Raw genomic sequence first — 27250 nt, 5'->3', positions numbered from 1 at the left:
CAGACCATGGAATTCTCCAGGCCAGAATACTGGAGTGGGTAACCTTTCCCTTCTCCAGGGGATCTTCCCAATGCAGGGATCAAACCCAGATCTCCCGCATTGTAGGCGGATTCTTTACTAGCTGAGCCACAAGGAAAGCCCAAGAATACTGGAGTGGGTAGTCCACCTTCTCCAGCAGATCTTCCCGACCCAGGAATCAAACTGGGGTCTCCCACATTCTAGGTGGATTTTTTACCAACTTAGCTATCAGGGAAGCCCATAATAACTATAAATGGGGTAAAATCTTCAAAAATTGTGTATCATATATTTCACACTTGTTGTTATTGTTTAGTAGCTAAGTCATGTTCAACTCTTTTGTGACCCCATGGACTGTAGCCCGCCAGGCTCCTCTGTCCACAGGATTTCCCAGGTGTGGAATGGGTTGCCATTTCCTTCTCCAGGGAATCCTCCCCACCCAGGGACTGAACCTGTATCTCCTGCTTGGCAGGAGGATTCCTCACCACTGAGCCACCTGGGAAGCCCCACAATACACGTGTAACTTACATAAGGCTGAACATCAATTTTTATAAATGTTACAACAAAAAATAAGAACAACATATAGTATAAGAAAAAAAATTAACTGGTGCATAAATACTGGGAGTTGAGAGTGGTTAACTTTAAAATATTGATGAACATGAAATAATCTCAAGCATCTCAATATTACAGTATTTAGGAATTTAGAAATAATTGTTAGTCAACTGAGACAGTATTTATTATCTGTCATCAATCTCAGCAGCAGTCTGAAACCCTACACGGTTTGAAAGGATTTGATGTCTACCTAGATCCCACCAGTTGCTAGAAATTATTGTTGGATTCTGAAGAGCAGGAGCCAGCCCTCTATCATCAAACCATAGTGTTATTATCTCCTAAACACATTCAACCCTTTCCTCTTAACAACACAAACAAAAATTATAGCACAAAAACTGGGTTAAATATTTGCCGCTGCAGAAAACTCTAACGAACACATGTCAGGAAGTGAGGTTGTGGTTCCCATAGCAACAACCACAGGGGCCTTTAGACCAATTCTGTGCATTTGTTTTGTTTGACTCTAAGAAGTAACCTAATTCCTTAACCTGTCATTTAAACGTTCAACCAAAAACCTTCGTCACAATGAATTCCCTTCTTCCTCTTGTGTCAATGGTCTTAGAGCCCCATAACCACCACCATTCACAGAATTAATGTGGCACTTTAACAACACTTCATTTTTAAGAGGGCTGTGAACACTAAAAAATTAATTACAGTACTTAATCATAGTTGTAGCAAGTGTCAAATATTTTCATGTATTCATTCATTGCTTGCATTTTAAGCTATTTAACTCTAAAAAACCCTAGTTCAGTTCAGTCACTCAGTCGTGTCTGACTCTTTGTGACCCCATGATCTAAGGTAATATCAATTTTTTCTTTAATGTTTTTTTGCCTCTCTATGAGTATCATTAGGAATCAAACCTCTTTATTAATAAGAGTCAAGAAATAAGAAAAAACATTAATGGCATTTAGACTATGGAGAAAATATGGGCAAAAAATTTTAACACAGAATTTTAATATTCAATTAATGCATATACAAATCTGACCCTATTAGGTGTACTGGGCCAAGTAATTTAGTACTTGTTCAGTCGCTAAGTCATCTCCGATTCTTTACAATCCCACAGACTGCAACATGCCAGGCTTCTCTTTCCTTAACTATCTCCTGGAGTCTTCTCAAACTCATGTCCATTGAGTCAGTAATGCCATCCAACCATCTCATCCTGTGTCGCTCAATTTTCCTTTTGCCTTCAAACTTTCCCAGCATTTGGGTCTTTACCAATGAGCTGACTCTTCCCATCAGGTGATCAAAGCACTGGAGCTTCAGCTTCAGTCCTTTCAGTGACTACGTTGATCTCCTTTAGGACTGACTGGTTTGATCTGCTTGCTATCCAAGGGACTCTCAAGAGTCGTCTCCGGCACCACAATCCAAAAGCATCAATTCTTCGGTGCTTAGCTATTTTAATGGTCCAACTCTCACATCTGTATGTGACTACTGGACTAATTTAGTACTTAACAGCAAATATGAAGTGCTAAAACAAATAACTGATAGAATTCTTAATAGATATGTCACTTAATGTAAATAAAGGTGACAATAACAAAAGTCTAAAAAATGGTTCTAGGTACATATTTTCCTATCTAGTCTGAAACAAAGCTAAAAAGTGTTTTACAAACTATAAATCATAAACAGGCCAAATGGGTGAAGGGGTCAAAAGGCACACACTGCCAGTTGTAACATAAATAAGTTCTGGAATGGAATGTACTACACGGTGACTATAGCTAAAGAACTATTGTATTTCTGAAAGTTGCTAAGAGAGCAGACCCTTAAAAATTCTCATCACAAGTTAAAAAACAAAAAGTGTAACCATGTGTGGTGAACTAGACACATTGTGGTGATCACGTCACAATATATACAAACACAGAATCATTATGTGTTACACCTAAAGGTAATATAATGTTACATGCCCATTTAAAAAATCACAAATCACTACACAACTGCCTGGAGGTAACCGTTCAGTTCAGTTCAGTTGCTCAGTTCTGTTCGACTCTTTGTGACCCCATGGACAGAAGCACGCCAGGCCTCCCTGTCCATCACCAACTCCCGAAGCTTGCTCAAACTCATCCACTGAGTTGGTGATGCCATCCAATCATCTCATCCCCGGTCGTCCCCTTCTCTTCCTGCCTTCAATCTTTCCCAGCATCAGGGTCTTTTCCAATGAGTCAGTTCTTCACAACAGGTGGCCAAAGGATTGGAGTTTCAGCTTCAGCATCAGTCCTTCCAATGAATATTCAGGATTGATTTCCTTTAGGATGAACTGGTTTGATCTCCCTGCAGTCCAAGGGACTCTCAAGAGTCTTCTCCAACACCACAGTTCAAAAACATCAATTCTTCAGTGCTCAGCTTTCTTTATAGTCCAACTCTCACATCCGTACATGACTACTGGAGAAACCATAGCTTTGACTAGACGAAGGTAACAGTAGTTTCTCCTCAAATGATGTTTTCCCTAACACACAATATAACACAGTGGGTTTATCTTTGTCTCTTTGTTGGTATCTTCAATCATCTGCACTCTGGTACAGGAGAGAGTCCTTCCAGCCCATAGAAAAGGGATGTGATATCGTGAAATTATAAGACACGCATAACTGGTCTCCATCCCAGCTGCTACAGGAAGAGCTTCTAAAACCCTTGGAATTGCTGAGTGAGACATAGAAAATAAGAGTCTTTGTTATTCCTAACAAGCCCCTTTCAACCTACCTGAGCTATGCTAATGAGGTGATTCTGGGAAGATAGGGGCCTGTTGTCAAGGGAACTGGCTGAGTAGGGGATTGGAACTTTCCACCCGACTCCCAACCGCTGGGAGAGTGAAGGGCTGGAGATTGGGTTTAATCATCAGTGGCCAGTGATTTAATAAACCATGCTTCTACAATGGAACCTCAATAAAGGCTCTAAATGAAGGGTTCAGAGGCCCTTGGTGGACCCAAGAAGGTGGGTCGGGGGAGGTGTGCAGTGCATCCAGAGGGCAGGGAAGCCCCACTCTCTCCCCAGCCCACGATTTGTGCATGTCGGCTTCTCTTCTGTTCCTGGTTGTATCCTTTATAATAAACTGATCAGCGTGAGAAAACTGCCTTCCTGTGTTCTATGGGTTCCAGCAAATTACTGAACCCAAAGAGGGGGTAGTGGGAACCCCAGATTGCATCCAGTCAGCCAGGGGTACAGGTGACAACCTGGGACTTGCTGCTGCATCTGGGAATGGGGGCGCCCTGTGGGCCGAGCCCTTAACCTGCAGGACTGAGATGACCCCAGGAGCTGGTGTCAGAAATGAATTAAACTCCTGGACACGCATCTGATGTCAGGAATTACTGGCTGGGGCAGGAAAACCCACACATTTGGTGTCAGAAGCACTGTTGGCAAAAACAGATCCGAGTCCAAAGGAAAGCAAAGAGATCAGAAGGCTCTGCAGTGACCCTAGACTCTGGACTCCAGACCACCGCAATAAAGCAAACATCGTGATAAAGTCAGTCACAAATATTTTGGTTTCTCCGTGCACATAAAGTTATGCTTACACTAGACTGGAAGCTGTAAGTGCGCAATAGCATGGGGTCGCAGAGTCGGACATGACTGACTGAACAACAACAAGCATTATGTCTAAAACAAATGCACAGACCTTAATTTAAAAAATACTTCACTGCTAAAAAATGCTAACTACCACCTGAGCCTTCAGGGAGACACAGTAGTAACACCAAAGATCACTCATCACAGATTCCATAACAAATATAATCATAAAGAAAAGCTTGAACTTTTTTTGGTGAGAATACCAAAATGTAACACAGATATAAAGTGAGCAAATACAGTGAGAAATGCCACCAATAAAGCTGCTTGATCCGGGGTTACCATAAACCCTCAATTTGTAGGGGAAAAAAGGCAGCATTCGAAAAGCACAGTGAGCCAGGTCTGCCTGCACATTCACCCAACGTGCCCTAGGATGCTCCCAGTCACGCTGTTGTGAAACACACACTGGAAATCCCAAGTATGTGTGTGTGAGTGTGTTTGTGTGAGCATGCTCTTGTGCTCATGCCTTCATGCCCTCTGGTTGTGCTACATGGACTCTAGGCTATTTATCCACTAAAAGGAGTAAAGACCTTTATGTACTTACTTAGAAAACCCTCCAATGTGCAATGGAAAATGAAGTTATTTGAAGAAAACATAACCACATTTATGCTATGTGGTTATGCATAACCATAATCATATCCACAAAAAGCCATTTGTGGGCAAAGGACCAGGTCTGGAACTATCTCATCCAATACAGCATCCACTAGCCACATGCTTCTCCAGCACCCAGGGTGTGGTTAGTCCAAATGAGATGTGTCATAGTGTGGAACATCAAATTTAGAAGTTTAGTACAAAAAAGAATTAAAATCCTTTGTTGGCAATTTTATAAAGATTATAATAGAATAAGATGATAAATTTAAACTATACTGGCTTAAACAAAATATATTATTAAACATAATTTCACCTGTTCATTTGTATTTATTTTAATCAGTGAACTTAAAATCAGGTAACATCCCTTGTTACATTTCTGTTGGACACTGATTTCAAGTAGCTACTTGCTGTAGACTGGACTGGAGAGGGTGAAATTCTCACTCTTTATATATGTCTGTGCTGTTTTAACTTTTATGGTGAATAGGAATTAATTCCAGAATTTTTAAACAAAGTTATTTTTAGAGAAAAAGGGCTCCTGAAGTTAAATTTGTTTCACCTAATGCTACGGCAGCTCCAGAGATGCAGTCAAAACTTTGTTAAATATGTTTGAGCCCTAGGTGTTTAGGACAGATGGTGGTGGTGGTGTGGCATCGTCACCATCAGCATCACCAGCACCACCACCAACACCATCACCATCATCGTCATCACCCCCACCATCACTATCATCTAAAGCACCAGACTAGTACTAAACATGTTTTAATTAATGTGAGAGTTGAACCATAAAGAAAGCTGAGCACCGAAGAATTGATGCTTTTGAACTATGGTGTTGGAGAAGACTCTTGATAGTCCCCTGGACTGCAAGGAGATCCAACCAGTCCATCCTAAAGGAGATCAGTCCTGAATATTCTTTGGAAGGACTGATGCTGAAGTTGAAGCTCCAATACTGTGGCCACCTGATGCAAAGAACCAGCTCACTGGAAAAGACCCTGATGCTGGGAAAGACTGAGGGTGGGAGGAAAAGGGACAACAGAGGATGAGATGCTGGATGGCATCACCAACCCAAGAGACATGAGTTGGAGCAAACTCTGGGAGATGGTGATGGACCGGGAAGCGTGGCGTGCTGCAGTCCAGGGTGTCACAGAGTCAGACATGACTGAGCGACTGAACAACAAAATGGCCATTAAAGTAGAAATACACATGATGATGCCTTTAGAGTTTATGAGAATTTAAGCCATTGTGGTCAGAAGCTAAGTACTAGTCCCACTGTGACAGAGCATGGACAGCTGGCAAGATCAGGGCCAGGGCAGAGGTCAAGAGGGGACAATCCAACTTTTAAGTCCTATTGCTGGGTTCAGAGGGTAAGGCTTGCTCTGACGATACGTTTGGTGACTGTAATCTGAGTTTCCAGATAAAAAGATCATCTAAAGGTAGTTTTTTTCATGGTTCCTACCAGGACTAAGGAGATAAGCTCAACATGCCATACAGAAAACTGACTCACATTTCCACTGGGTGTGAAGCCCATGGATCCAGTTATGAAACTCACTATGCTTTTCACAAAGTACAGTTTCTAAGCCAAAATCGGGCTGAGAGGTCAAATGTTTGTCCTGCAGTGGACAAGAGAAATGGGTCCTCATCCAATCACACAACACCTAACTCAAAAGCAGAGCTGCCCATCCCACGCCAGCCCCAGTTTCAACTGGGTCTGCTCAAAAAGTTCACCAATCTTCAGAAATGACCGTGGCAGCACAGCCAACCCAGTGAACACAACTCACAGCTACAAAAGGACTTCTATGGGCAAAGGAGGCTCATCCAGTCCTCACCCTGAGGACCACTCACCCTGGAGAGCACCGACTCCACAGAACAAGGCAGAGGTATGAATTAGAGAAACTCACCAAAGGAGATCCAGCAACACTTGAGGACAGATGGCTTTCTGCAGCGAACAGCATGTACCCAGATACCCTCAGGTCCCAAATTCAATTTTCAGGAGGAAAAAGGCTTTTGGTCCTCAGTCAGAAAGTCTCCAGTTACAGACAAATTGACAGAATACGATCCCATAACTCAATAAATCAGAAGTGTAACCTACTCCCCAGGGTGAGCAGCAAAGAACAGTGAAGCCACGTGGTGACCCAGCAGCCACGTTTCCTCTGAGTGGGGCACCCAGCACACAGGATCCATGTCCACTAAAGCTCCCTGGCAGAAGTGTGGGCACCCATCCTGATCCTAGGATCCTAGGAGGGTCTCTAACAGCCTGTGCTGGGGAAATCAATGAAAATAATGGTAATAGTATGTTATTTTTCTTGCAGGAACATACAAAATATGTGGGCTTTCCTGGTGGCTCAGTGGTAAGGAATCCACCTGCCAATGCAGGAAACACAGATTTGATGAGGAAGATCCCCTGGAGAAGGAAATGGCAATCCAGTCCATGCGGTCAGAAAAGAGTCAGACATGACTTAGCAACTAAAACAACAACAAAATATGTAATAAGATATGTGATAAGTAATAAGATATTTTAGAAAATGTAATAATATGTAATAAATATGTAATAATATGAAAAGAATATTTAATAAGATAGTCTAGAAAAGGCCTTGAAGGTACTGGTTAAAAAAGTTGACACATGAAGATAAAGCCTTTCACTATTATTAGTCATACCTACAAATGTCTTCCCCTCAGCTACTGTCTGCTCCAGACATGGAGAAACATTCCAGGTGGCCACGTTAGAGCCTCAGTGACCAGCACCCACGCCTGCTGCAGCACCAGCTCAGTCCAGAGGATTGTCAGGTGTCATTCATGATGGAATGCCTCCCCTGTGTCATTTCTGATGGCAGAATCCCCTGGAATCCAAGGCTCCTGTCCTAGAAGGATACGGAGCAGAAATAAAGTTCTCCTGTCATCCCCAACCTGACCAGTTCTCTGGTTCATGTGGTTACACAGAAGTGGATGTGGAAACTTCATCTAAGTCATTCGGAGTCCAGTGTTTCCCTCCAAATGTCAGTGACTCAGGATTTTTGAACTAATGTGCGTGCACACTCAGTCATGTCTGACTCTTTGCAACCCCAGAGACTATAGCCCTCCAGTCTCCTCTGTCCATAGAATTTTCCAGGCAAGAATACTGGAGTTGCCATTTCCTTCTCCAAATCATTTGAACTAATGTTAGCAGAGCTTCATTCCTCTCTACCTTTCCAAACTACATGAAAGTTTCCACAAAAAATCTTTTTTAAGGACCAGCACAGGAATGTGAAGGCTTATGGGAATTATCTCTGTGCCACTTCATTGAACAAGTCATATCACATCTTTCCTGACTTTAAGTCAAGGGTACATGTCCAGGTCAGTGGTTGCTCTCACTGTGGCCACCCATCCCGACCGTGTGACAAGGACACCACCAATCCAGTGAAACAACATCCAGCATTTCCTCACGGGATGCCACGTGGGAATTCAAGAGGCCAACATGTCTTTCCTACTGAAATCTGATACCACGAGTCTCTGTAAGTCTGCACTTCATAGAATTTCAGCTTCCAATTATTCCAAATTAGTCCTTGAGATTTTTCTGCTTACCATTATTTATTAACCTTAAAGATTTTTGTGTGGATTTTCTTTCTTGAGAGGGCCTGTATGGTGACACTGATATTCATGAGCCACTTAGCATACCTGGTGATCGCACACTGACAGCACCTCTTTGGCTATCACAGAATAGAAACGATCACATTCTCCTCCCATAAATTCATTCCAGATAATCAAGCCTCTGATCTTAATTAAAAAATCAGTTGCTAGTATGTAAACTACTTGCCAATAGCACGTACCGCATACTTATGCTACACCCACAAACAGTGTCTGGTGTTTCAAGTGTGTCCACTCTCCTTTAAAAAATGCTGTGTGATGTCTCCTGTAAGGGGCACACACAGTGCCCAAAGCTCCTGACACCTCAGACCCTTGCCTGATTAACCAGCTGTGCCTGCATCTTGTCCTCTTCCCCGGACGACACTTTCACACTTGGGTGGCCTTCTGGTTCCTTTCTGGAAACGAGGTAAGACTGATGAGGGAGAGCCACGCAGCATCAGCAGCGGGGCCAGAGTATGGATCAGGCCTGGCCAGGACAAATGTCCTCTGCAAACACAGGTTCAGAAACAGTTACGGAAGGAGATGCAGCCACTGGGGTAGGGCTGGGCCCAGCAACCTGAATCTAGCTTCTCTTCTGTAGAAGTGAACGTGCTTGAGGCACTTTATTATCCAGAATCTCAGGGCCCAATTCCATCTCCATTCTGCCAATTCACCCACCAGTCACAGCTGAGAGGCGTGGCCAGGCCTGTGCTGCTCAGGAGCCCTAGATATCGCCAGCCCCCGCCAGCCCACCATTCACACTCACAGTTCCAGGCCATTCAACGTACTGAGGGCAGCAATGAAACAGCCCATGCTGCTGCTGCTGCTAAGTTGCTTCAGTCGTGTCCGACTCTGCGACCCCATAGATGGCAGCCCACCAGGCTCCCCCGTCCCTGGGTTCTCCAGGCAAGAACACTGGAGTGGGTTGCCATTTCCTTCTCCAATGCATGAAAGTGAAAAGTGAAAGTGAAGTCGCTCAGTCGTGTCTGACTCCTAGCAAACCCCATGGACTGCAGCCTACCAGGCTCCTCCGTCCATGGGATTTTTCAGGCAAGAGTGCTGGAGTGGGTTGCCATTGCCTTCTCCGGAAACAGCCCATGAGTAAGGTCTTAATCTGCCCTGAGAGAGCCTGCGCCCACGCCTCATTATTCCATTGTCTGAATGAAGCCAGCTGGGCTTCTGGGGTGACTGGTTCTTTGGAGCTCAGCTCTGGCAGGGCAGAATTGGTTCACCTCATCCTCTGCGAGGACTCTGGCAACTGTGAAAGGAGACTCCAAGGCCCTTGCAGGGCCATCCCTGCCCAGAGGAAAGCGTTTTTACCTGGATGAGCTCCACCTCCAATCCCCCAACCGGAGCCTGTGGATTCAGAGACAACACAGACAAGTCCACTGTCAAAACTTATTTGCTGCACAATTTACATCATTTATGTCACCCCAGAGTTTGGTTTTGGAGATCACTAGAGGGATTGATTTGACTGATTTCAACGAATAACTCACGTCAAGAATAGTCCCCAACATAAGCCTATACATGTGAGGTCCAGCCCACACCTCAAGTCTAAGTAGTCCACCTAGCAAGGATCTGGAGGAGAGTTGTAGCCCCACACTCAGGACGTGCATGTCTGCATGTGTGTACTTGTGCATGTATGTGTTTGTGTATGTGTGCTTGTGCATGTGTGTGCTTATGTGTGTGCATGCATATGTGCTTGTGTGTGTGTGCTTGTGCACATGTGCCTATCTGTATATACTTCTGTGCATGTGTATGTATGTGTGTTTGTGTGTCACACACATGCACATGTGTGCCAGAAAAGGGGCAGAACAGGAAGGGGAGACCTGATGGTTCTCCCCCTTCACCTGCCCTCCTGCACTCCCAGCTGCCTCTGCCCTCACAAATAGAGCAAATACAGCTGAAGTGCATACCCCTTTGTCCAAAAGCCCAAATTTAAAAGGTTCTGAAAATCACTGGTGTGGGGGACTCAGCTGGCAGCACAGCCTGATGCCCCCGCCCGTCATGGAGAGGTGACACCTGGCTGGAATGACCTCCGTCACCACGGGTGTGAAGACCCTGCCCCTGCAGACAGGACAAGGCCCACCCACCCTGGGACACCTGTGCCTCTGGGGGGACAACCTAGGGTCTCTGGGTAGCACCTCCTGTGCCCTTTTCTTCACAGCACCTTCCATGGCTGACACCCAGGACAGGAGCTGCTACTTCTCCTCATCCCACTGGCTTTGACACTTGGTAAACGACCCCATTGCAGACATCCCCACTGGACTAAGTCTGACTTAGTCCAGAGACTCCACAGTATAAAATTCCAAAACTGGCCAATAGGCTAAGTTGCAAGAAAAAGCATGTAGACTAGAGCAATGGGACACAGGAATATGGTTTTGAAGGAGGGAGGCCCCGTGTGTCCTGGTCCTGCGGGTTCCCCTGTGCTCCCTCCAGACTCACACCAGCCAGGAACCTGGTTCCAGTGCCCTGATCTCAGCCTACAGACATGAAGAGCATGAACAACTGCTGACCTAAGCCAGCAAGCGGCAAAAGCGTCCCCTTTAGTCCCCGTGGAGGACAGGGAGGACGCAGCTCCCAGAGCTGCAGGCACTTAATTTCAATTGAGAACCAGGCAATTAAAAAAAATTATTGGATTACAGTTGATTTACAACGTTTTGCTAGTTTCATAGGCAATTTTTTAAGTCCCTTTCTAGTCCCGTGGTCGGTGAGCTCTGACTTCATCATCTTGCCAGCCAGCACTGCTAAGGGAAAGGTCACGAACAGACAGAGGAGGAGACACAGGGAGGTGGGAATGGAGGGTGGTGCCGACCGTCACCTCCAGGCTCGGCTGGCCCGTCCCCCACCTGCTGTCCACCCCCCACCACTCCCACCCACTGTATACACACAAGCTCAGCTCCTGGCTTGTCATGAGTCAAAGAGAAGACACCGCTTTCTCTAGAGACCAGCTCCAAGCCCTCTGAGCTGTACACGTGCCAAAAAGATCATCTCAATATGCACACCTTCCCTAGAAAACCAAGTTATAAATCACAACAGCCCAAAGGCACTTCCTGTACGTAAAGAAATCAGAATTGAGGTTTGAGTAAAGCGCCATTTAAGCTGAGCTCACCACTGTATGATTAAAACCATGTAAAACCCTCCTTCTCAAGAGAGAGAAGAGACAGGGTTACAGAGTCTGACGCGGGCCTCTGAGCACCAACCCACATCAGCCAAGCCCAGCCACTATGAAGCCGCTATGAAGTCCAACTGCCAAGCTGCTGGGACCTGCTGAAGTCAGGGTGTGGGAGCCACGGCAGCCCTGCCCAAGGGCTCACCCACCACTTAGCAAGCCCATCCATGAAACATTTCCACACACCCATAACACAGCCCAGCAAATTTAGGAAAACCTACACGTGGGGAAACAGGTACTAATCAGGTACTGCTGCTGCTAAGTCGCTTCAGTCGTGTCCGACTCTGTGCGACCCCATAGACGGCAACCTACCAGGCTCCCCTGTCCCTGGGATTCTCCAGGCAAGAACACTGGAGTGGGTTGCCATTTCCTTCTCCAATGCAAGAAAGTGAAAAGTGAAAGTGAAGTTGCTCAGTCGTGTCCAACCCTCAGCGACCCCATGGACTGCAGCCTTCCAGGCTCCTCCATCCATGGGATTTTCCAAGCAAGAGTACTGGAGTGGGGTGCCATTGCCTTCTCCAAATCAGGTACTAATCAGGTTCTAATCAGGGTGCAGCTTCAGATGGCACTGGTTGTGGTAAAGGGGCCTGGGCAGCACCCGTGACGCAGTTTAGAAGGTATCGATCACATGCTTCATTTATTAGGTGCAGGATGAGTCTCAGGAAGGGAGGCCCGGGGCATCGCCCCTGAGCGTGTCTGACACCCATTCCCTGAACGCAGTAGTGGAGAGCAGAGCCTGGAGCACTGCGGGGCCGGGCCTGTGCCTGGAGCCTCAGCTGTACACACAGCCAGGGCTCTGGGTAGATCTGTGGGCAGCACAAGGAGGGCCCCAGCCCTTGGGGTCTCAGTCAGCACCCTAAGTAGAGGCAGCTAATCAAACAAACAGGAAGCTGGGCCCAGACTGTGCAGGCAGAGAGCAGACGAGGGGCCACTGTGTGACTGAGCTCAGGATGTTTTTTCTCGCTGAGGGGAGATGAGCACAGAACAGTGGAGCCGCAGTAGCTGTGGGCACCTGACTGCAGTGGGGGGGGGGGGGGCTGGGCACGGCTGTCACCACGGCAACCTCCCCCTGAGGCCCAGGAGAACACGCCCTGTACAGCTCCCGGATGCTGTGGGCCTGCAGGGGACTGCCTCGCTGCAGGGAGCTCCCTGACAGCAGGAGTGCCCCCAGAGGACCCTGGGGTCTGTCAGTGTTTGCTTCAGAAGCTCTGCGCTGTTTCTGAGCTGATGGCGGAGGAAACATGTGGTACAAAAACAAAGATTTCCTAACAGAGGTAAGTCACCCTCTCGAGGTGGCATCCCTGGCCTGTGACTCCGTGAACTCACACAGACCCCGTCAGCATTCCCAGTTGGGCAAACCCACGGACAATCAGGAGGCGGTTCCTGATGAGTGCCACATCTTATCTTAGATACTCACATGCCTTCTGCCTTTTACTCCAAAATACTAGAATGTTCTCCTTAATTAAGAACTTGATTTTGCGTGTTTGTTTCTCATTTTGAGTTTCTTATATGACAAAGCATGAAGGACAATATAACAAAACTGGGCATCCATTGCTTACATTTTCTTAAGAAGTAAGACCTTCATGCTGGGTGTCCACTGTGCCCTCATCCACAAACCCACCGACACACTAACATGCAAGACTCACATCGTTGTTAGTTTCCTTGTCTTTATCCACAGATAAATATACAATAAACGTGTTTAAACATACATCAAGGACATCCTATGAAACAATCTTTTTGACACTTGCTCTTATTTTTACTCAAGAATCTTTCCAAGTGCCACATGGGTGACTACGGGCCACACTGAAATAAACACCATAAGCGCTCAACACTAGCATGAGGGTTTCTCTAGAATGGACATGAAAAGATGAGCTTTCCAGGTGCCGGGTGAAGCTTTTCCACTCTACTGGACACTGCAGGCTGCTTGGCAATTGGACGCACAGCTAACCCTCCCACATGCAGTGTGAGTGGGCTCCTTCTCCCGCGTCCTCACCATTCGATATGATTCGCTTCATTAACGTCTGTGGATGCGACAGGTGCCCAGCTACAGCCGGTACCTTAATTTGTATTCTCCTGGTCACTGTGTTATGGACCAGCTAGCCTCCCTCAACCCTGTTCCCAGCCAAACAACCACATGAGTCAAAATTATTTATTAAAAAGCAACCATTTAAAGTCTGGAAATTGACCTAAGAACATGTAACAAATAAAGAAATATTAACAGTCTGCAGTAAACATGGTCTCAGTAAACTCAACCAGCTCCCTTCCTGTCCCCTGTCGGTGTCTGGGAAGTTCCTTTCCAGGTATGCAGATGGGTTTCCTCCCTTCAGCTTCAATGAAGGGGCCCAAGAGGCCAGGACACTGGCATCTCCCATTCTCCTAAACTCCAAAGGCCAAAATTCTGGCCATGCACCAGCAGGCTAGAGCATCCTTCCCCAACCCAGTCCGTCTCTCAGGGAGGAAACTCTACTCCAGATACAGAAAGCCAGATGGCACCTCTACTGTCCTTTGCCCATAAAACAGAGGTAGAGAGGCACAACAGACTGAATGCTTGTGTCCCCCTCAATTTCCTGTTTTGAAGCTCTAATCGTCAGTGTGCTCGTAATAACTGGTAGGGTCTTCAGGAAGTGATCAAGTTTAGATGAGGGTGGAGCTCCCTGACAGGATCAGTCCTGTATAAAGAGGAGGAGACAAGAGACTGACACTGGTTTCTCTCTTCTTCCCTCCCTCCCTCCCCACTCTCTCTAACACATCAGCAAAAGGCCACACCCAGGAAGAGAATCCTCTCCAAGAACCTGACCACCTCAGCATCTAGAACTGACTTCTAGGCTCCAGAGCACGAGAAGTAACTTACTTGTTACTTAATCCACCTGGGCTACAGTGATTTGTCAGAGCAGCACGACTAAGACAAGAAGCACGCCCAGAAGACCAGACACACCTGCAGCTGCCCGGTCCCACCTCTAGAGCAGGGGTCACTCAGAGCATAGCAGGCCTGGAGCCGCAGCCCACAGCCTGTGCCCCACAGGAGAGGCAGTCCAGGAAAACCGAGAGCCCCTGACTCTCCCCAAGGAACTGACTTCATTTGAAACAAACTATGAGAAACCCAAGCCCAAGAGCACCATCGAGACAATGGACATTTTGGTGAAGGAATGAAAATGAGGATGCCAAGTGTATGACAACAACGATAAAGGCAAACAAGTTTACCACAAAGAAGCAGGGAAATACACATCTAAGAAGAGCTTTCCTAGGGCTGCACCAAATCTCAAAGAGAGACCTCAGAAACCATCCTTGAAAGGGGGCCCAGATGTAACTGGATCAGACTGTGTGGCACAAAGTATTCCCCTGGGCATAACAGAGAACAACAGAGCAATCAGCTGACAATTAGCAGAGCCTGAAGAATTCCATGGACAGACGAGTCTGGTGAGCTGCAGTCCATGGGCTGCAAAGAGTCGGACACAACTGAGCGACTTTTACTTCACACAACAGCTGGATATGATATCAAATGAGGCAGAAATGTTAAGATAGAGAAAATACTGAGACAAACAAAAATCTAGTATAACTACTGTTATCCAGGTAACTGTGCAAGGCTGTGCCCTCTGAAGAGCTCCCATTGCAGGGGATGTAGACATAACTGAGAAAGTCCAGTCAGTTCAGTTCAGTGCCTCCATCATGTCTGACTCTTTGTGACCCCATAAACCGAAGCACGTGAGGTCTCCCTGTCCATCACCAACTCTCGGAGTCCACCGAAAACCATGTCCATTGAGTCAGTGATGCCATCCAACCATCTCATCCTCTGTCGTCCCCTTCTCCTCCTGCCCTCAATCTTTCCCAGCATCAGGGTCTTTTCCAGTGAGCTGGCTCTTCGCATCAGGTGGCCAAAATATTGGAGTTTCAGCTTCAACATCAGTCCTACCAATAAACACCCAGGACTGATCTCCTTTAGGATGGACTCGTTGGATCTCCTTACAGTGCAAGGGACTCTCAAGAGTCTTCTCCAACACCACAGTCCAAAAGCATCAATTCTTTGGCACTCAGCTTTCTTTATACTCCAACTCTCACATCCATACATGACTACTGGAAAAACCATAGCCTTGACAAGACGGACCTTTGTTGACAAAGTAATGTCTCTGCTTTTCAATATGCTGTCTAGGTTGGTCATAACTTTCCTTCCAAGGAGTAAGCATCTTTTAATCTCATGGCTGCAATCACCATCTGCAATGATTTTGGAGCCCCAAAAAATATAAAGTCTGAACTGTTTACACTGTTTCCGCATCTATGTGCCATGAAGTCATGGACAGGATGCCATGATCTTAGTTTTCTGAATGTTGAGCTTTAAGCCAACTTCTTCACTCTCCTCTTTCACTTTCATCAAGAGACTCTTCAGTTCTTCTTCACTTTCTGCCATAAGGGTGGTATCATCTGCATATCTCATGTTATTGAGATTTCTCCCAGCAATCTTGACTCCAGCTTGTGTTTCATACAGCCCAGCATTTCTCATGATGTACTCTGCATATAAATAAGCAGGGTGACAATACACATACTTGATGTATTCCTTTTCCTACTTGGAACCAGTCTGTTGTTCCATGTCCAGTTCTAACTGTTGCTTCCTAACCTGCTTACAGGTTTCTCAAGAGGCAGGTCAGGTGGTCTGGTATGCCCATCTCTTTCAGAATTTTCCAGTTTATTGTGATCCACACAGTCAAAGGCTTTGGCATAGTCAATAAAGCAGAAGTAGATGTTTTTCTGGAACTCTCTTGCTTTTTCCATGATCTAGCAGATGTTGGTAATTTGATCTCTGGTTCCTCTGCCTTTTCTAAAACCAGCTTGAACATGTGGAAGTTCACGAATCACATATTACTGAAGTCTGGCTTGGAGAATTTTAAGCATTACTTTACTAGCGTGTGAGATGAGGGCAATTGTGCCGTAGTCTGAGCATTCTTTGGCATTGCCTTTCTTTGGGATTGGATGAAAACTGACCTTTTCCAGTCCTATGGCCACTGCTGAGTTTTCCAAATGTGGTGGCATATTGAGTGCAGCACTTTCACAGCATCATCTTTCAGGATTTGAAATAGCTCAACTGGTCACCTCCACTAGCTTTGTTCATAGTGATGCTTCCTAAGGCCCACTTGACTTCACATTCCAGGATGTCTGGCTCTAGGTGAGTGATCACACCATCGTGATTATCTGGGTCATGAAGATCTTTTTTGTACAGTTCTTCTGTGTATTCTTGCCACATCTTCTTAATATCGTCCGCTTCTGTTATGTCCCTACCATTTCTGTCCTTTATTGAGACCTTCTTTGCATGAAATGTTCCCTTGGTATCTCTAATTTTCTTGAAGAGATCTCTAGTCTTTACCATTCTATTGTTTTTCTCTATTTCTTTGCACTGATCGCTGAGGAAGGCTTTCTTATCTCTCCCTGCTATTCTTTGGAACTCTGCATTCAGATGTTTATACTTTCCTTTTCTCCTTTGCTTTGATGGTAGCCACTGAGAGAGGGCAGATAGACTGAAACCACAATCACAGACAACTAGCCAATCTGATTACATGGACCACAGCCTTGTCTAACTCAATGAACTAAGCCATACCCTGTGTGGCCACCCAAGATGGACGGGTCATGGTGGAGAGGTCTGACAGAATGTGGTCCACTGGAGAAGGAAATCGCAAACCACTTCAGAATTCTTGCCTTGAGAACCCCATGAACAGTATGAAAAGGCAAAAAGATAGGACACTGAAAGATGAACTCCCCAGGTCAGCAGGTGCTCAATATGCTACTGGAGATCAGTGAAGAAATAACTTCAGAAAGAATGAAGGGATGGAGCCAAAGCAAAAACAACACCCAGTTGTGGATGGGACTGGTGATAGAAGCAAGGTTCAATGCTGTAAAGAGCAACACTGCATAGGAACCTGGAATGTTAGGTCCATGAATCAAGGCAAATTGGAAGTGGTCAAACAGGAGATGACAAGAGTGAACACTGACATTCTAGGAATCAGCGAACTAAGATGGACTGGAATGGGTGAATTTAACTCAGATGATCATTATACCTACGGTGGGCAGGAATCCCTTAGAAGAAATGGAGTAGCCATCATAGTCAACAAAAGAGTCCAAAATACAGTACTTGGATGCAATCTCAAAAATGACAGAATGATCTCTGTTCATTTCCAAGGCAAACCATTCAATATCATGGTAATCCAAGCCTATGCCCCAACCAGTAACACTGAAGAAGCTGAAACTGAACAGTTCTATGAAGACCTACAAGACCTTCTAGAACTAGCACCCAAAAAAGATGTCCTTTTCATTATAGGAGACTGGAATGCAAAAGTGGGAAGTCAAGATATACTTGGAGTAACAGGCAAATTTGGCGTTGGAGTACAGAACGAAGCAGGGCAAAGGCTAATAGAGTTCCAAGAAAATGCACTGGTCATAGCAAACACCCTCTTCCAACAACACAAGAGAAGACTCTACACATGGACATCACCAGATGGTCGACACCAAAATCAGATTGATTCTATTCTGTGTAGCCAAAGATGGAGACGCTCTATACACTCAGCAAAAACAAGACCGAGAGCTGATTATAGCTCAGATCATGACCTCCTAATTGCCAAATTCAGACTGAAATTGAAGAAAGTGGAGAAAATCACTAGACCATTCAGGGATGACCTAAATCAAATCCCTTATGACTATACAGTGGAAGTGAGAATTAGATTTAAGGGACTAGATCTGATAGAGTTCCTGATGAACTATGGATGGAGGTTTGTGACATTGTACAGAAGACAGGAATCAAGACCATCCCCAAGAAAAAGAAATGCAAAAAAACAAAATGGCTGTCTGAGCAGGCCTTACAAATAGCTTTGAAAAGAAGGGAAGCGAAAAGCAAAGGAGAGTACAGTCAACAAGTACTAAAAATTAAGCAAGCAACAAAGTCAAAAGGAAGCCCCAGAGGGAAGATCAACATCCTGGACTGTCACAATAAGTTATCTAGAATGTCTAGTTTTCAATACAAAATTATGAGACACACAAACAGGAACATGTGATGCACATGCAGAAACAAAAAAAGGGGGGGGCAATGGAAAAGAAACTGCCTATGAGAGCACCCAGGTTTTAGACTTAACAGAGACACCAGAACATCCATTATAAATATGTTCATAGAACTAAAGGAAACCATGCTTGGAAAAGAACTGAAAATAGCGAATATCAATAAAGACATAGAAATTGGCAAAAAAGATAAATGGAAATTCTTGTACTGAAAAGTATGATAATTGAAAAGTTCATTTGACGGGTTTGGAAATAAATCTGAATTGCAGAGGAATAAGCAAACTTGAGATAGGTCAGTAGAGAAGATGCAACATGACAAGCAGAGGGGAAAGGGGGATGAAGTAAAATGAAGAGAGCCTTAAAGAAATGTGGGCCAGGGACTTCCCTGGTGGTCAAGTGGCGAAGACTATTCTGTGCTCCCAGTGCAGGGGTACAGGTTGCGTCCCTCATCAGGGAACTAGATCCCACATGCTGCAATGAAGATGGGAGATCTCATGTGCCACAACTAAGACACAACACAGCCAAATAAAATAAATAAATATTAAAAAACAAAAAAATAAATGTGGGCTCTCATTAGCTAAATCAACATATGTGTAAAAGGAACAAGAGGAAAAAGGGGAAAGAGAAACAGAAAAAATATTCAAAGAAACAATGGCTGAACTCAAAGTTCCACATTTTGATGAAAAACATTAATATACACATCCAAGAAGCTCAACAAATTCTAACCAGGATCATGCAGAGATTCACACCCAGACACATCATAACACAAAAGCTAAACACCAGGAGAAAAGCTGGACAGCAGCAACAGAAACGATTTGTCACATATAGGTGAACGCCAAGAAGACTGTTTCTGAAATTACATTAGGAACAATGAATTCAGAAGGAAACGGCATATTCTAAACACTGAAAGAAAAAAACTGTCAGCCAAAAATCTTACAATTATCAAAATTAACTTTTCAAAAATGAAGGTAAAATAAAGAAATTTCCCAATAAATAAAAACAGAGATTGTATTACTGGCAGAACTTAGAAGAAATACTAAAGTAAATTTTTCTGACTGAAAGCAAGTGACTCAAGCCAGTCCATTCAGATACCTGGGGTGGGGGTGGGTGGGAACACCAGTAAGGTAGGCAAAATAACAGTCCTCCCCAATCTCCACACCCTAATATCCAGAACCTGTGACTTACATTGTGGTACATGGCAAAGGGGAGTTGAGGCTGCAGATGGAATTAAGGTTGGCAATTAGCTAATATCAAGACAGGAGATGACTCTGGATAATCTGAGTAAGCCCAGTGGAATCACCAGGTCCATATGACTGGAAAAGCAAAGCAGAAGACAGACAGCAAGCAAGATGGCAGCGCGAGGGCTTAGTCCCATCTCTACATGCTCTGAAGATGAACGGGCCCTGAGTCATGCAGCCACTGGAAGCGGAAGCAAGCAGGGAAGTGGATCCTACACTAGGCCTCCCAGAGGAACACAGTACTGTTGATACCCTGACTATAGTCCAGCAAGGACATTTCAGACTTCTTACCTCCAGAAATGCCAGATAATACATCTGTGGTCCTTTAAGCCACCTCATTTGTGATAATTTGCTACAGCAGCAACAGAAAACTAATACAGCAGGTAAAGATAACTATTATAAAAGAAAACAATTAAAAATACCACATAAATACACATTTTTTCTTTCTTCCCTTAACTGATTTGAAAAGCAATTGCAGAAGACAATATGCATATGGTTATATTAATAACACATGTAATTATATACATGTAATTATCAAAACCAGTTGGTTTTAGAGCATGAAGACAAAGAGCCCAAGGAGAGGAATACAGCAAAGAGAGAAACCCTCACACACATGGTCAAATGATTTTCAATGAGGTGCCAACACCACACAATAGGGAGAGGACAATTTCTTCAACAAATGTTGAGAAAACTAGAAATCATCACGCAAAAAAAAAAAAAATGAAGTTGGACTTTACTCATTATCTTCACCACCTACAAAAATTAACCCAAAATGGATTAAATACCCAAACATAAAAGCTCCTACAACAGATGAAATGCTTTGTATCATTGGACTTGGCATTGCTTTCTTGAATAAAACACCAAAAGCACAGGCAACAGAACAAAAACAGACAAGTGGGACTGCTTGAGACTTGGAAGCAGTCAACATGCCCTTCAGTAGGTGACTGGATACATAAACTGTGGTCCATCCAGACAATGCAGGATTAGTCAGTGATAAAAAGAAATGCACTATCAAATCATAAGAAGACATGGAAAAACCTTAAATGCATTATCACTGAGTGAAAGAAGCCAATCAGAAAAGGCTAAAGAATGTGATTCCAACTCTATGACATTCTGGAAAAGGCAAAACCACAGAGACAGGAGAAAGATCAGGGTGTGGAGGAGGGAGGAACAGGTGGAGCATGGAGAATTCTTAGCGCAGTGAAACTACTGTGTGTGGCATTATAATGATGGATACACATCATTACGTATTTGTCCAAAGCCTCAGAAAATACAACACCAAGGGTGAATCCTGATGTAATCGTGATGTAACCACAGACTTGGCATGATGCCAACGTGTCCATGCAGGTTCATCCACTGTAACACGCAGTCCATCAGGCAGGAATGGGGGGTGGTGGTTGGCTGTGGTGTGTAGGGGCAGCCGATGTATAGGAAATCTCTAGTGCCATGCTCAGTCGTTAAACTGTGTCCAACTCTTTGCAACCCCATGAACTTTAGTCCACCAGGCTCCTCTGTCCATGGTATTTTCCAGACAAGAATATTGGAGTGGGATGCAACTTCCTCCTCCAGGGGATCTTCCTGACCCAGGGATCAAACCTGCATTTCCTGCACTAGAAGGTAGATTCTTTATCACTGAGCCACCTGGGTAGCACCACAGGAAATTTCTAACGTTCTCCTCAATTTTGCTGTGAATGTTAAACTGCTCCAAAAATACTACCTTAAATTATTTTCAATTCCTATTTTTATTTGGATTAAAAAAACTGTAAGTGCTAATAAATGAATTCAGCAAAATTGCAGATACAAAATCAACACACAAAAATCAGCTGCATCTCTATAATAACAATGAACAATATTAAAAGATAATTTTTTTGAATTTTCATTTACAAAAGCATCAAAAAATAAAATACTTAGAAATAAATTCAATCAAGGAGGCAAAAGACTAATACACTGAAAACTACAAAACACTGCTAAAAGAAATGGAAAGAGACATTAATGAATGGAAACATCCTACATTCAGGGATTGGAAGGCTTAATATTGTTAAGATGACCATATCGGGACTTCTCTTATGGTCCAGTGGTAAAGAATGTGCCTTGCAATTCTGAGAACAAAGGTTTGATCCCTAGTTGGGAAACTAAGATTACACATACCAAGGGGCTACTAAGTCCCCGAACTGCAACCTGAGAGTCCACAGGCTGGCCTCAAGCCACAACAGAAGATCCTGCATGACACAACAAAGATCCTGTCTGCTGCAACTAAGACCTAATGCAGGCAAATAAATAAATGAAATAAACATTATAGACAAATAATAAACTTTAAAAAAAGATGACCATATTACCCAAAGTGATCTATGGATTCAATGCAATCTCAGTCAGAATTGCAATAGCGCTTTTTTGCAGAAAGAGAAAAATCCAGCCTAAAATTCATATGGAGTCTTAATGGAGCCCAAGTAGCCTGCTGCTGCTGCTGCTGCTAAGTCGCTTCAGTCGTGTCCAACTCTGTGTGACCCCATAGACGGCAGCCCACCAGGCCCCACCATCCCTGGGATTCTCCAGGCAAGAACACTGGAGTGGGTTGCCATTTCCTCCTCCAATGCATGAAAGTGAAGAGTGAAAGTGAAGTCGCCCAGTCGTGTCCAACTCTTAGCAACCCCATGGACTGCAGCTTACCAGGCTCCTCCATCCATGGGATTTTCCAGGCAAGAGTACTGGAGTGGGGTGCCATTGCCAAGTAGCCTAGACAATATTAAAGATGAAGAAAAAAGTTGAAACACTCTCTGATCTAAACACTTCCAACACTACAAACACTATAAACCAACAGTGATCAAACCATGGTGCTGGCACACAGAAAGATAAACAGACCAATGAAACAGAATAGATAGCCCAGAAAGAAACCCTCACACGTATGGTCAACTGACTTTCCACAAGGGTGTCAAGACCATTCAATGGGGAAAGAGGTGTCTTTTCAAAACATAGTCCTTGGGAACCTGAACGTGTACGTTCAAAACAAAACAAATAAAGCTGGACCCTCACCTTATACATAGGGATTCCCAAGTGGCTCAGTGGTAAAGAATCCACCTGCCAATGCAGGAGACACAGAAGATTCAGGTTAAATCCCTGGGTCAGAAAGATCTCCTGGAGAAGGAAATGGCAATGTACTCCAGTATTTTTGCCTGCAAAATCCCATGGACAGAGGAGCCTGATGGGCTACAATCCATGGGTGCCAAGGCCATTCCATGGGCAAAGGACAGTCTTTTCAACACATGGTCCTTGGGAAACCTGAAGATCCACAAGCAAAACAAATGAAGCTGGACCCTCACTTTCTACTACATTGAAAAATTAACTCCAAATGGATCAAAGAGCTAAACAATTAAAAATATAAAATTCTTAGAAAACCTAAGGTCAACATAAAACTTTTGGGGAGTTCCTGGGCAGTCCAGTCAGTGGTTAGGATTTTGTGCTTTCACTGCCATGGTCCCAGATTCATCCCTGATTGGGGAACTAAGATTCTGCAAGCCACATGGTGCAGCAAAAAAAAAAAAAAAGAGAGAGAGAGAGAGAGAAATCATTTGCAAGTCATACATTTGATAAGAAATTAATATTTAGAATATATAAAGAACCTCTTAATACAATAACAAAAAGAAAAAAACACAATTCAAAAAATAGGACTTGAATTTCTCCAAAGAAAACATACAGATGTCCAACAAGTTCAGCATCACTAGTCATTAGAGAAAAGCAAATCAGACACAATGATATTGCACTTCACACCCACTAGGATGGTGTTACTGTGCCTAGTCATACATCCGACATGGAAAACGGGCTCAGATTATGTTTATATACATGCTCAGAGCAACATTACTCACAGTAGCTAAGAGCTGGAAACAACCCAAGTGCCCACCAACAGATGATGGATAAACAAAATGTGGTAAATCCATACAGTGGAATATTATGAAGCCTTAAAAGTGAAGGGAGCTCTGAAACATACTACAACATGGATGAGCCTTGAAAACATTACACTAAGTGAGACAAGGCAGACACAGAAGGACAAATATTGGATGATTCCATTTATATGACATACTTAGAATAGGTGACTTCACAGAGACAAAGTAGAATAAAGTCACCAGGGGTGGGGTGGTGGTGGGGGGGGGGGGTGCGCAGTGGGATTGAGTCAGTGTTGAATGAGGATGAAGTTCTGTTGTTAAGGAAAAAAAGTCTGAAAATGGATACTCTTGAAGTTTGTACTATGCTTAGTCACTCAGTCATGTCTGACTCTTTGCAACCCCATGGATTGTAGCCTGCCAATCACCACTCTCCATGGGAATTCTCCAGGAAGGAATACTGGAATGGGTTGTCAGGCCCTCCTCCAGGAGATCCTCCCAACCCAGGGATAGAACCCAGATCTCCCGCATTGCAGGTGGATTCGTTACCATCTGAGCCACCAGGCAAGCCCTGATGAAGGTTGCATATCATAAATTTACTTAATGTCACTGAATTTAAAATGGTAAAAAGGCTAAATATTATGTATATTTTAGCACAAAAAGAAAAGGAACAAAGTGCTAATACATCCACAACATGGTGAAACCTGAAAACACACCATTCAGTGAAAAACACGGGTCACCAGAGACCAGGGACAGTGTGATTCATTTCTAGAGCAGACAGATCCACAGAGACAAAAAGCAGATAAGCCCTGCCAGGAGCAGGGGCTGGAGTTACTTCCAGTGGGCAGTTTCTTTGAGGGGTGATGAAAATGTTCCAACATTGGTTTGGTGGTGGCTGCAGTTTTGTGAATATAACAAGAACCCCGGAATTATACACTTTAAATGGTGAATTGCTGGGTATGTGAACTATACCTCAGCAAAGCTATTTTTCAAAAGGAAAAGCTATTCCAAGTTACCCTGGGCATTTACTTGTTCCCAGAACACCACTGGGAACAGGTAAATGTCCCAGGCACGTTTCCTGTGTTCTGGTCACTAGCAGTACAGAACCCTGTTATGATTAACAACAGCTGGTATTAATGTCAGATCACACATTCCTTGGAAATGTGACGTTTATTTATATGTCCCTATTTTCTCCAGCCACGAAACTAAAAGACACTTGCTCCTTGGAAGAAAAGTTATGACAAACCTAGACAGCATATTAAAATGTAGAGACATTACTTTGCCAACAAAGGTCCATCTAGTCAAAGCTATGGTTTTTCCAGTAGTCGTGTACAAATGTGAAAGTTGAACCATAAAGAAGGCTGAGCTCTGAAGAATTGATACTTCTGAACTGTGGTGTTGGAGAAGACTCTTGCAAGTCCCTTGGACTGCAAGGAGATCAAACCTGTCAATCATGAAGGAAATAAATCCTGAATATTCATTAAAAGGACTGTTGCTGAGGCTGAAGCTCCAATACTCTGGCCCCCTGATTCAAAGAGCTGACTCATTAGAAAAGACCCAAATTCTGGGAAAGATTGAAGGCAGGAGGAGAAGGGGATGACAAAGGATGAGATGGTTGAATGGCATCACTGACTCAATGGATATGAGTTTGAGCAAGCTCCAGGAGATGGTGAAGTATAGGGAAACCTGGTGTTTTGCAGTCCATGGTCACAGAGTTGGACACAACTGAGCGACTGAAAAACAATTTTCTCCTAATATTAAAACACATCACATTTGGTCAATACTAGTTCTACGTACAGAAAAACCTTGCACATTTGGAAAGAGATTCTATGATATGACTGCTCTACTTTGTGACCCCTGGTCTCAGGTGGGAATAGGCAACTGACAGATCTGTGTATATGATTCCTTAAACATTTCACTGGAGCCCATGGGACTGCAGCACAGGGTCCTGAACCTCTGCTACAGACCGAGCACCTGTGTCCTCCCAAAACCATGTAGTAACCCACCCCAAGGTGAAGAGGTCATGAGGGTGCAGCCCCCATGCACAGGATCAGTGCTCTGATGACAGAGACCCCTGAGAGCCCACAGCCCTCCCCACCTGTGAGAACACTGCAGAAAATGTCCTCTGCCAACTAGCAAGCTCTCAGCAGACACGGGATCTGTGAGTCGCCCGGATGCCGGGTCTTGTTCCAACAGTCTGAACCTTCTAAGGGCAGAACCACCTCATTTCCAAAGTCCCACTCTGGTCTATAACGTGCTCACTCAGTCCTGTCTGACTCTGCAACCCCATGGACCGTAGTCCCCCAGGCTCCTCTGTTCACGGGATTCTCCAGGCAGAATACTGGAGTGGGTTGCCATTTCCTGCTCCAGAGGATCTTCCTGACCCAGGGGTCGAACCCACATCCCCTGCATTGCTGGTGGGTTCTCCACCGCTGAGCCAGCAGGGAAGGCCCTGATCTATAAAGAGAGTGTCTATATCCGTTGAAAGCCGAATGAGCTAATTCCAACCTTTAGCTCCTTCTCTCCTAGGGACTGACGCCAGGAGCTGACATTCGGCCTCAACACAGCCGCAAGATCAACCCGCGAGGACTCAAGCTGAACGCGCGGCCACCCTGCGCCCACGCTGAGAGGGGAGCGGACGCAGTGCTGGCCTGAGGCCCATGGGCTGGCTCTCTGGGGTCCGAGTCGACCAGGTGCCTCTCCTGTCACCGGTCTCAGCCCTCACTGCGCCTGCAACCTCACAGGAGTCCTGAGCGGGTGGTGGGCGCGTCCCTCCTGACTGGGCACTGAGCAGCCTCTGCCCTGGTCCCCGCGGCCGCCCCGCCCGCGCCCCACTCCCCGGCCCCCTGCACGCGGGCCTGCTTCTCCTGACAGGGAGCCCTCCTGGCTGTTCCCCCTCAACCGGCCAGAATCTCCAACAGCTTCCCTCAGGCCCCTCATTTTTCGTGCTCCTCAAAGCCCGTTCCCTCGGGGTGCCTGGGGTCTAGGAGAGCCCTCGAGCCCAAAGTACAGATTCCAGAGGCGGCCGTGACCCGGCCCTCGAGTAAGTCACGGGCCAAGAGAAAAACGGAAACCCAGAGTCAGACCCCAGCGCCCCACAAAACAGAAACCTTTACCTTAAAACAGAGTGACTGCGAAACCTGGGCACAGGCAGCCCTTCAGTTAGAGCCGGGACAGCTCTAACAGCTCTAACAGCCGTGGTGCCCCACGAGGAGCCGCGAGGCCCCGGGGCTGCGGCGGCCGGGCGTGGGGTCACGTGTGCGGCCACGTCACCGCTCCACGCACTGGGCCCCGGAGAGCGCAAAGCGCACGCGCAGACAAGCTACACCTGCGGGATTCGTAGGCCGTCCTGCTCAACGGGGCGTGTGCAGACCTTTCACGTGTCCTCAAATTGATTTTTAACGTTTTACTTACAGAGGACTGGGTGGTACTGACACACGAATCTCCCTCTTAGCTCTTCCAGGCTGTAGGGAATCTTGTAGCCTATTACTAGAGTGCAGAAAGGAGGGGTGTTATCTCTTTTCTACTTAAGCCTCAATCTTAGGACTGGAAACAGGGCTTCTCAGAGGTCCTGCCTT

The 27250-nt window shown here is 45.2% G+C and overlaps 1 protein-coding gene across 1 annotated transcript in view; it reads right to left on the bottom strand.

Moving 5' to 3' along the window:
- Positions 1 to 26934, bottom strand: part of DLGAP2 (DLG associated protein 2) — a 603057-nt gene extending 576123 nt beyond the window's left edge. The window contains 1 exon segment of the mRNA XM_024986325.2: positions 26789 to 26934. The gene's annotated coding sequence lies outside the window, so the exon portion shown is untranslated.
- Between the last annotated feature and the right edge of the window lie 316 nt (positions 26935 to 27250).

This window comes from Bos taurus, chromosome 27, assembly GCF_002263795.3.
Source record: "Bos taurus isolate L1 Dominette 01449 registration number 42190680 breed Hereford chromosome 27, ARS-UCD2.0, whole genome shotgun sequence".
In the NCBI taxonomy this organism is placed as follows: domain Eukaryota; kingdom Metazoa; phylum Chordata; class Mammalia; order Artiodactyla; family Bovidae; genus Bos; species Bos taurus.
This window is presented reverse-complemented; position numbering and strand designations above follow the sequence as displayed.